A 10,431-nucleotide genomic window follows, 5' to 3' on the forward strand; every position below is an offset into this window, starting at 1 on the left:
AAACCATGATGGGGGAAAAGTCTTAGCATTTCTTTGAAACGCTCCCACACATCATAAAGAGATTCCCCATCTCGTTGAGTGAATTGTGTTATTTGATCCCTCAATTGAGCAGTTTTTCTAGGGGAAAGAATCAGGCAACTGCTTGGTACAAAATAATATCTTGTGGCTCTTCTATAGAAGGGGTTGCATACTTTTTGAGAGAGTGTTCCTCAACCATATTGTTTCTATTATTGCGTGCTTCTCTTATTCTAAAATGGAAGTACCTTTCAGTCTCAGGATTAAATTCTCTAAGACTTTTGGTTCTTCGCATTCAAGAATTAGAGAATCCAAGAGTTGAAAGTAAAAAGAAAAAGAAAAGTTTCAGTCTAACCGATACTAAAAAGTCAATCAGTATTACTAACTCCCCGGTAACAGCGCCAAAAACATAATACGAATCCGCAAGCGTACGGTTCTTATCGAGTAGTAAAAATATCATCGTCCATAGAGAGTTAAAGTAATTACTGATCATGTTTTCAATGATGATTAGCTGAAAAGATTAAGGATTAAGAGTTCAATGTTCTTGGTTTAAATTCAAATTAAAAAGCGTCATGGGATCGTTGGTTTCATCTAATTGTCAAGTCCTAAACATTCCAAGCCTATTTCTCTATCTTTAGGTTAAATTCTTTTCTAAAAGAAAGAATCTCTTGGGTATTTTATGTTTCCTTTAAGAATTCATAAATGTATCTCAATAAAAACCAAGCATATTCCCATGGTTGATTATTATTGAGACTCTTTAAGTACGATTCTTATGGTCTCAATACTTCACAAAACTATTCATTTGGGGTGTTCCCATCAAGTTTTGTGTCGTATTGTCTAATTTCATTTATTCCAATATCAAACTTCATTTTTCGATCCTTCGTTTGATATTTGAGATGATGAAATAACAACTATTAAACTTCACCTTTCGGTTCTTCGTTTAACACTTGTTACTGAGTTTCAAAACGATGAAATTAGATTAGAAAATAGAAGTTAAACACATAGCTATTTAGACTTCCTTTAAATAGGATTAAGTCATTAGACTATTCCAACAATCCCAACACTAAATGGTCTACTCACTCATGATCATAGTAGACAAAAGGTAATAATTAAAAGACATAGAATAATATTGCATGAAAATAAATAACTGAATGATAAATTGCAGAATTATAAAGGACAAAGAAATAAAATGCAAGAATGTAAAAGTGCAGAAAAATAAGAACAATATAAACTTTAGAGCAAAAGTAATTTTGTATTTCAATAATATCAAGTTTCCAATGATCCAAGGTGATTTTCAGTCTGATAATGGACCTATTTATAAGCTTAGGTCATAGACAATGCATTGAAGGTAAATTACAAGCTTTAAAATCGAAAAACAAAGAGTTTTGTAACAGCCACGAAGCTGACAACAAAAACGAACGGTCTGAAGTCCAGACCGTGCACTTTTCAGCTTCTCCATACAGGGCACGCATGGTCCCTTTCTCAGCAGTACGCCAAAACGCATGGTCTGGTGCTAAAACGCACGGGACTGTGCTCTTTTCTTTGGAACGTGCGTTTTTTATACGCACAGATTGGTCCTACAGCACGCCAAAACACACAGTCTGGTCCTAAAACGCACGGGACGGTGCTAAAACGCACGGTCTGTGTTTTTCATCTTGTTTTTCTCCTTTTCATCCTTCATTCTTTATCTTTTCTTGCCTAAACTTCCACCAAACCATCTTGTTTCAACCTGTGATGAAAATCATAGATTTTTGTAGTAAAATAGTTAAAGAAATACAACTAAAGTTATGAAATCTTATTGAATTACAATGCTTAAAACACATAAATCTATGACTTATCATTATGCCTATTTCCTTGGTTAGAGTATGTAAAAATCCTTGCAAAGTTGTTAGCAAATAAGTTGCACTTGGTTATTGGAAGTGTAATATCTGAGACTCAGTCTATCTTTGTTAAAGATAGTCAGATTCTTGATGGAATTTTAATTGTGAGTGAGGTGGTGGATGATGCTCGAAAATCCAAGAAGGAGTTTCTGTTATTTAAAGTTAATTTTGAAAAATCTTACGATTTTGTGGATTGGGGTTACCTAGATGTCGTGATGGGCCTAGTGTCTTTCCGAGCTTTGTGGAGGAAGTGGATTAGAGAGTGTGCTTGGGGCTAACATGGTGGAGGGAGATTGCTAAAATCTGTGATGGTGTTGGAGGTTGTTGGTTTGAGAAGAGTGTCTTGAAGAAGGTTGGAAATGGGTTGCATTCTTATTTTTGGTATGACCCTTGGTTAGGAGGGACACCTTTGTGTGTGCGGTTTAAGAGTTTATTGGACTTGGCCGAGAATAAGTTGACTATGGTAACTACTATGGTTTCCTTGGGTGTAGGGTGTAGGGGGCTAGGCATAAGAGGTTGTGGGCGTGGGAGGAGGAGTTGTTAGTAGAGTGTAGGAAGTTAATTCATGACATTGTTTTGCAGACTCATTTATCAGATCAATGGGAATGACAACTCGACCTTGTCCGGGGTTATTCATTTTGCGAAGTTTATCAACAAATAACTTCTCAAGATTCGATATCTTTGGACACATCGACAACTTTAATTTGGCATAGCAGGTTCCTTTGAAGGTCTCTATTTTGTGTGGCTCCTTTGTGACAGATTACCTTAAAAATCTAACTTATGGCACGCGATATTATCCCTTCAGATGCTCAGTATTGCATGATAGGGTGTGGAGGTGTTGAATCAGCTCAACATTTCTTTATCTCTTGCAGATCATTCAATTATCTTTGGCCCATAATTCGATCGTGGATAGGTTTTTGGCAGCATATCCACAATCTCTTTTGGATCACTTGATTCAATTTTTTTATGCGACAAGTTGCTTTAAAGCACGACACTCATTATTACTGCTAATCTGGCTTCTCTTTGTTTGGGTGTTGTGGAAAGAACGAAACAATATAATCTTCAATAATTTAAAAAGTTTTATTCCGCAGCTACTGGAGAAAGTAAAACATTATTCTTATTGGTGGATGAAGACAAAGAATGTGAATTTTGTATTTGACTATCATTGTTGGCATTCAAGCCCTTTTACTTGTTTGGGCGTCAGATAAGTGCCTTTTTTTGTCTTCTTTTTGTGATTAACTTATTGTAAACTTGAGTGGTCTATTTTGGTACGTCTTGTGCTAAAAAGATCACATTGTTGATGTTAATATATTCAATTTTTGGTTGTTCAAATTTTTTTCCTATTCTTTTTTTATCAAGACCGCAAGGATAAAATTGAGCATGCACTCCATTGACATCACTAGTGCATTTACTAGTATGAGTAAATTTTTATGGTATGTTCAGGGAAGATATTAAAAAACATTTTATTTTCTCTTTTCACATTTTTTTTTGTATTTTCTATTAAGAGGAAAAATATGTGGTAATGGAAGTAATAAAAATTATAATTCTTTCCTAGAAGTTCGGCATAAAGTTGTGGACGACTTTTGAGAATTTTAGGTTCACGGATGTTTTTTTTGCCTCATATAGAATGCTTTTTACAAGAGACATTAACATGAAAGTTTTTTTATTTCGTCCCTTTTTCTATATAGAATAGAATGTTTTCATAAAGAAGAAAATAAAATGAAAAAGAGGGAACAATAATCACTTTGTGTTGGTATATTTATGCCTTCTCATAATCTCCACATTGACTTCAAATCAGTGATGATGCCAATCTAACATCAACCACCATTGCTGCTCTTTCCCTTGCTTCCCACTACACCAAGTAGCTGCACAATTTTACACCTTAACCCCTTCAGCCATCGGAATATCTTCCGCCTTCTCGAAGGTCCTTGCAGTCCAACTACACTAGGAATTTTAGGTAGTTCCACAAGCATTCACCTTAACCTCTTTAGCCATCGGAACGTCTTCTGTCTTCTCGAAGAGTCCTTGCAGTCCAACTACACTAGGAGTTTTAGGTAGTTCCACAAGCATTCACCATAACATCTTCAACACAGGACATCTCCCGCTTCCTTGAAGGTCTCCTTGCATCCAATCACCCTTGGCCTTTTTTTAAGATAATCCCGCAAGCCGTGCTATATATTCTTCAACCTCCGGAATGCCTTCCGTCTTCATGAAGAAATCCCTTGCTCACCATAGAGCATAGCACCCAAGGTCCTCCATAGTCGTACCATTACCGGTGTGTTCAACTCCACCTCACGCTGAGCGTACTCTACCTCAACTAGCAAATGCGTACATCCCACTATGTCTTCAACCTTGAAGCTTCACCTCAACAAGTAGATCATGAGTATTTTTGCCTCCGGCTCTCCAGAATGATCATGAGTATTCTTACCACCGCCTCTCCAGGATGATGTTGAGTGTTTAACGTCTCTCCAGACGAACACCGCTCTACTAGGCATCACTCCCAAGGTGAGACACATCACCTTCTTCATCCTCCAAACAACACCACACCATCAGAGCACCTGCATCCTCATAACCCTCAGAGACAATTTGTGCGGAGTTACCAATAATATCCAGACAATCCTTCTTGAAGTGACCCATCTTGTGACAGTTAAAGCATTCAGACTTTGACTTGTTATTCTTTCTCCGGTTACCTCTACCTCCACCATTCCCTCTTGAGACACTTAGGCCTTCACTGTGTTAATAAACTCTCAAGTCCTTGGACTGGGTCAACTCCTTGGTTCTCAAAGCCGCTTGAACTTCTTCCAAGGTAACAGTGCCTTCTTTGCCATAGAGCATGATATCTTTGAATGATTCAAAAGATTTCGGTAGAGCACACAACAAGAGTATAACTTTATCCTCATCCTTAAGTTGCACCTTAATATTCTCCAAGTCATCAAGGATTTTGTTGAACTCCGTAAGTTGCTCCATGATGGCATTTAACTCCACCATCCTAAATGAGTAGAGTTGTTGCTTTAGGAATTGCCGATGAGCCAAAGACTTTGTCATATACAAAGATTCCAACTTTGGCCACATCGATGCTGCGGTTGGTTCCTTTGCTACTTCTCTCAAAAATTTATCCCCGAGGCACAAGACAATGGCACTCCTGGCCTTGTCCACCATCTTGGTCTTCTCCGCTCGTGACATGGTGACCGGTAACAAACCTTCACCCTTCAAAGCTTTCTCACACTTTTGATGTATTAACATCGCTTCCATCTTTACCTTCCATAACCCAAAATTGTTATCTCCGGTAAACTTCTTAATATCCCACTTTGAACATATGGTACTGGATTATCCTTTGACCCTTGCCCCAGGGTGGGCGCCAATTGTTGCGAATTCGATGAGAAAACACACCAATAACAAACTTGATGTGTGGAGCAAGTGATAATCAGGCAACCAAAATTAAAGTGTATGGAACAATTATAAACACAAGCCAAAAGTAGAAAACAACAGCGAGAGAGAAACGAAGAGAGAACACAAAAGAATTTGTTGACAAAGTTCGGTCCAAATTGACCTAGTCTGGGGGAGAGAGCAGCCATCCGTTTCACTATATGATGAGTAACGTTACAAAAGAGATATCAATGGGTTACAAGAATTAGTCTCCCGCCTAATTCTACCCAAAGTCCTAGCCTCTTCCTGTAACCAAGAGACTCAATCCTAATAGTGTTTCCTAAGGTGAATCAACCCTCAAACCCTAGTGTTTGTTCCAAAGAGACAAACTCTATACAAGCCCTAGTTTTGTTGTTGCCTTTCTAAACCCTTGTTTCAGCCCCATCTATCTCTCAAAGTTTAGTCTGATACAAGGTTTATATTTATAGTAAAAGTATCGCTTAAATTTTGGAACAAATCTGCACCCAAAAATACGTTTATGTTATTCGCTGCCAGCGCACCATCGTGCCACGTTGCGATCCCATCGTGGCACGATTTTTCCAGTGGCTTGCTTCAAAACTGAAACCTCCAATCGTGCCACGTTGCCCAGCCATCGTGCCACGATTCCTGTAGAACCTGATTTTAAGTTAACTCTCACAATTGGAATTGGAATTATGATTCAGATCTTGAAAATCAGGAATTGGAATGGAACCATTGATGAACCCTAATTTGTTTGTTGTTCCCAATGCGCGTTGCATAGTTTGATTCCAAGCAATACAATTGAAACCATTGAGTTTAAGAGAAATAGTGAGAGAATTGGGACCTTTTCTTGGGTGAACGAAGTAAACTGAATCAGTATCAAAATTCAGTGAAATTCACACCAATTCGAAGCGAAAAACACATAGTTAAAAAAATTGAAACTAAATATCAAGAAAAAGAGCTGAGTTTGATGAAAAGCGAAGGAAAAAGAAAAACTGAAACAAAATTCAATCAAACAAAAAACAAAGGAATCAAGAGAAACGAAAAGCAAATTGCAGAATCTACAATCAAAAGCCAAGAATCATAAAGAAGAAACAATCAATGAAGATGGTCGAAGAAAAGGGCACAACGGAGAAAAAAGGTTAGAAACCGTTATGGATGGTAACTACCTTTCCCGCGAGGAACCATGCTCTGATACCATATTAGGAAACAAGGGAAAATAATGAAAAGTGTATTTCTCATTGATTAAGCTGTTATTCCAAATAGTATACACGCGCGTGCGCACACACACAAAATATTGTGTACATTAAGCTATCATCTACCGAACTGTATCTAATAACTACTAGAGCTAGTTGCTTAGGCTACAAGAAATAATGTCAACTGATAGTGTTCTCTACAATCTCTTCATTATCCAATAATAATAGATTTATTATAGATTAAATGAAAAATCTCAACAAAAACTTCTATTATCGTCAGAATCTGAATTTTGTATCTGATCCCTCAGAGAGATACACGCATGTTGAAGAAGTAGCTAAAGTATCAAGAACTTCTTTTGCTAAATTTACCATCATGACTCCTTTGAATTTTCCCTTTTTTTTTTAGCAACCACCCACTAACTCCTTTCTCTTTTTCATGGGTATTTATGATTCTTATGCTTCATAACTGTCATAGTCAAGAAGAGCAGTTTTCTTTTTTTATCTTTACTTTTTGCACACAACTTCCTTCGTTATTTCGTTTTCTTTTTCCTTCCATTTCCTTTTTGCTCAAATCTCATGTTTTCTATATCCTTTTCGCTTTATATTCCCTTTGAACATGGAAAGAAAAATATGGCTTTTTTTCACTTTTGCTTTATGTTGTCATTATCAAATTTTAATATCATGATCATCCATTTCTAAATTCATTATCAATAGTGTCATAAGTCGGCACATTTAGCTATATATATATATGAATTCTCAAATTTATTGTTGCGAGTAGAAAATTCATTATTTCCGTTTGAAAAGTCATTAATTTTTGCCAGCCATTTGTTTCCCCCAAGTGGTTGGTGGTGGTTTGCCTCTCTTAATCCAACTTTTTATTGTAAAAATATAGTTATTATACGGTAATTATTATTATTATTATTATTATTATTATTGTTTCGATCTGGATTGTGTGCCGTAAAAATAGTATTACATCCATCTTCGCGAGCTTAGCTCATGTAAGGTCTGGGCTTCAAACCCCGACCACCACAAAAAAAAAATAAAAAAATATTAGTATTACATCCATCCACATGAATTAAGAAAGTTGTTAGTAATATTATATATTTGTATATAATAATTAAGAAAGTAAAAGAGAGAGTTAATACATAGTATTTAATATTGATTGAAGAAAAATATTCAAAATAAATAAGGGTATGTTGATAAATAAATAATTAATGTAATTGAAAATATCAAAATGTCTTAAAAAAATGGATAATTTTTTTTTTCTCAAAATAATTCTATAATTAGGGACGAATGCAGTACACATTTTCATACGTCCATATTACGTATAAATAATAGCAACTATAAACGATCTCAGATGTTGGTTTCATATGAGACAGCTACGACGAGTAACTGTGTGACGCAGTTACTGCGTCAAGTCCAATTCCCAGCTGCTAGGAGTTATGATATGATAAACATCAACGGAATGTATCATAGTGTAATTAGAAAAGGATAGAAGTAAATTACCATCTGTTCCATTATTATAGAGCTGTTAATATAGAGCCACATACAGTCCATTTAGAGCTGTTATACGCTCCCTTCGGTGGAGGAACTACTTTCCTGAAATCCTTATCTGTGTATCTAAAGAAACTTATGTAATTTATGTTGCAACACAAGGTGTGTTATAATATGGATTAAAAAAAATCATGTCAACTTTCTTAATTATAGCTCATTTATTGCTCTAATTCTTAGTTACTCAGTTTTCTATCTTTCCTTCATTCATATTTCAATGAGTTTGTTTCCTCTACTTTTGTGGATTTCTTAATAACTTTTGTGGTATTACCATATTTGAGTGGTCTTAACACGATAATAGAGTGGTGTACCATATTAAAGTAGTTTAAGTTTTAAAGAGTGGTCTTAGTACCATATTTGAGGGTGTAAATCTCGAACGATTTTCTACAGTAGTTAACCGCACAGTTGTAGCTGAACTTGTTTTAACCTAGAAGCGGCGTGGTTGATAGTCTCCCTTGCACAATTTTGGGCAGTGCCACGAAACGTTTAAAGATAGCAACCTGGTCGTGACTCAACCTATTAACAACTCCAGTAGATATTCTTTTTCAAAATAGAATTAAAAAATCAGTTCCATATTGAGTGGTCAAAGTGACATAAAGAGGGTGTATATCCAGAACGGTTCCTACAACGCATTAGGAAATCCAAAGCAATTTAGACTGGGTTGTTTTATCCTTGAGGCTACATGGTTGTTAGTCTGCTTGCACAAATTTGGGCAGTGCCACGAATAGTTTTAAAGAGAAGGACCTAGTACGCGACTCATCCTAGAAATTTCTTCGGTGTTTGAAAACCTTTTTAAATAATTTTTTTAAACATTGTTGCAACAATTTTAAGAAATTTTTTCTGCCAAGACTACTGAAGAAATGATTGGGACTAGCTACTCTATTCTTGACTACAACAATCCATTTCCGTTTGAAGGGAATCACTTCAAAAAATGGCAACAAAAGATGCAATTTTTCTTAACAACGAAAAAAGTTGTCGATGTTTTAAAGGATCAGATCCCTGTAGTTCTTAAAACTTATGAACAACCAGAGAAGGATAAAAAGGCTAAAGAAATACTCCTCTGGAATGAATGTGATCACCTCTATAAAATTCTATTCTTAATGGTCTTATCGATGACTTGTATGACTATTACAAAGTTTGTAAGTGCGCAAAAGATATTTGGGATGGCTTGAACTAGAAGTATGATACTGAGGAAGTTAGGGCTAAGAAATATGTTGTAAGCCGCCACCTCAAGTATAAAATGAGTGATGACAAATCTTTGGAGGCACAATCCCACAAGATTCAGAAAATTGCTCATGAGATTATCACTAAAGGTATGCCTCTAAATGAGCACTTTCAAGTGGCTGTCGTCGTAGACAAACTGTCTCCTAGCTGGAAGGACTTAAAGAAGAAAAAGAAGCTGATTACATGTCTTCGTATTGAAGAAGAAGCTAAAAAGGAAGATAAAAAAGATGACATGTTTATTGTCTATGACAACAACACTAAAAAGAAATTCACATGTGCTGCTCGATGAATCAAAATCGCGTTGTGAATGAGAAATCATACCACAAGAAGAATGGGAACCCTTCAAGGCCCCAAAATAAGCAGCCACCACCAAGACATGGCACTACTATTCAATTGCCACGGTTGTGGGGGAGCAGGTCATATGGCACGCAAGTGTAGAAATAAGCCTATCAATTTCTACTTAATATGATTAATGTATTTCTACTTAATAAGACAAGACAGTTTACTCAAACTGTAGGGGTTGAGGCTGGGTTTACTCAAACTGCAGGGGTTGATTTGTACACCATCTCTAAGAATGATACTTGTAGGGAAAGAGTACGTCATTGGTAACATGTTTAAACTCAATGTTGCAATGAATAAAACATCTCCTTCTATTTATATGTTGTGTGATTTTAATATTTTTCACTCTAGACTTTGTCATGTTAACAAGCGCGTTATTTTTAATTTGAGTAGCTTAGGTTTAATTTCAACGTTATCTTTAAATGATTTTCGAAAATGATATTTTTGTAGTCAAGGTAAAATAACCAAATAATCGCATAAATCAGTATGAAGAGAATCTGAACTATTGGAGATGCCATCAATTTATTTCAAATTTTATTTTTGGAGCTAAAAATCGTGTCGCGACTCTTTAATTTCGTGACACGATTTGCTGCTTTGCTTTTCTTTGACTTGTATCTATTTCCAGCATCCAAAACGGCTTGTGACTCACAAACACATTACTAAATGACACTCAAAATGGGTTAAAAATCTAATAAACGGCTTGAATTTTGGCTCGAGTTCTGCAATGCTCTTATTTTAATATATTTTAGTGTATTGCTGCATATCCTTGTTAGAAATAATAATGTCGACAAAGTTGAGATCACCTCAACTCTCCTATTTCTTATAGTGATCATTTTCCACAT

At 35.9% G+C, this 10,431-nt stretch overlaps 1 non-coding gene across 1 annotated transcript; it reads left to right on the top strand.

Moving 5' to 3' along the window:
• LOC112419591 (small nucleolar RNA R71) lies at positions 1 to 107 on the top strand. Its single transcript, XR_003009716.1, has one exon. It is a non-coding gene; the product is annotated as a small nucleolar RNA R71 (small nucleolar RNA).
• The last annotated feature ends 10,324 nt before the right edge of the window (positions 108 to 10,431 follow it).

Source organism: Medicago truncatula, chromosome 2, assembly GCF_003473485.1.
Source record: "Medicago truncatula cultivar Jemalong A17 chromosome 2, MtrunA17r5.0-ANR, whole genome shotgun sequence".
Lineage (NCBI taxonomy): Eukaryota > Viridiplantae > Streptophyta > Magnoliopsida > Fabales > Fabaceae > Medicago > Medicago truncatula.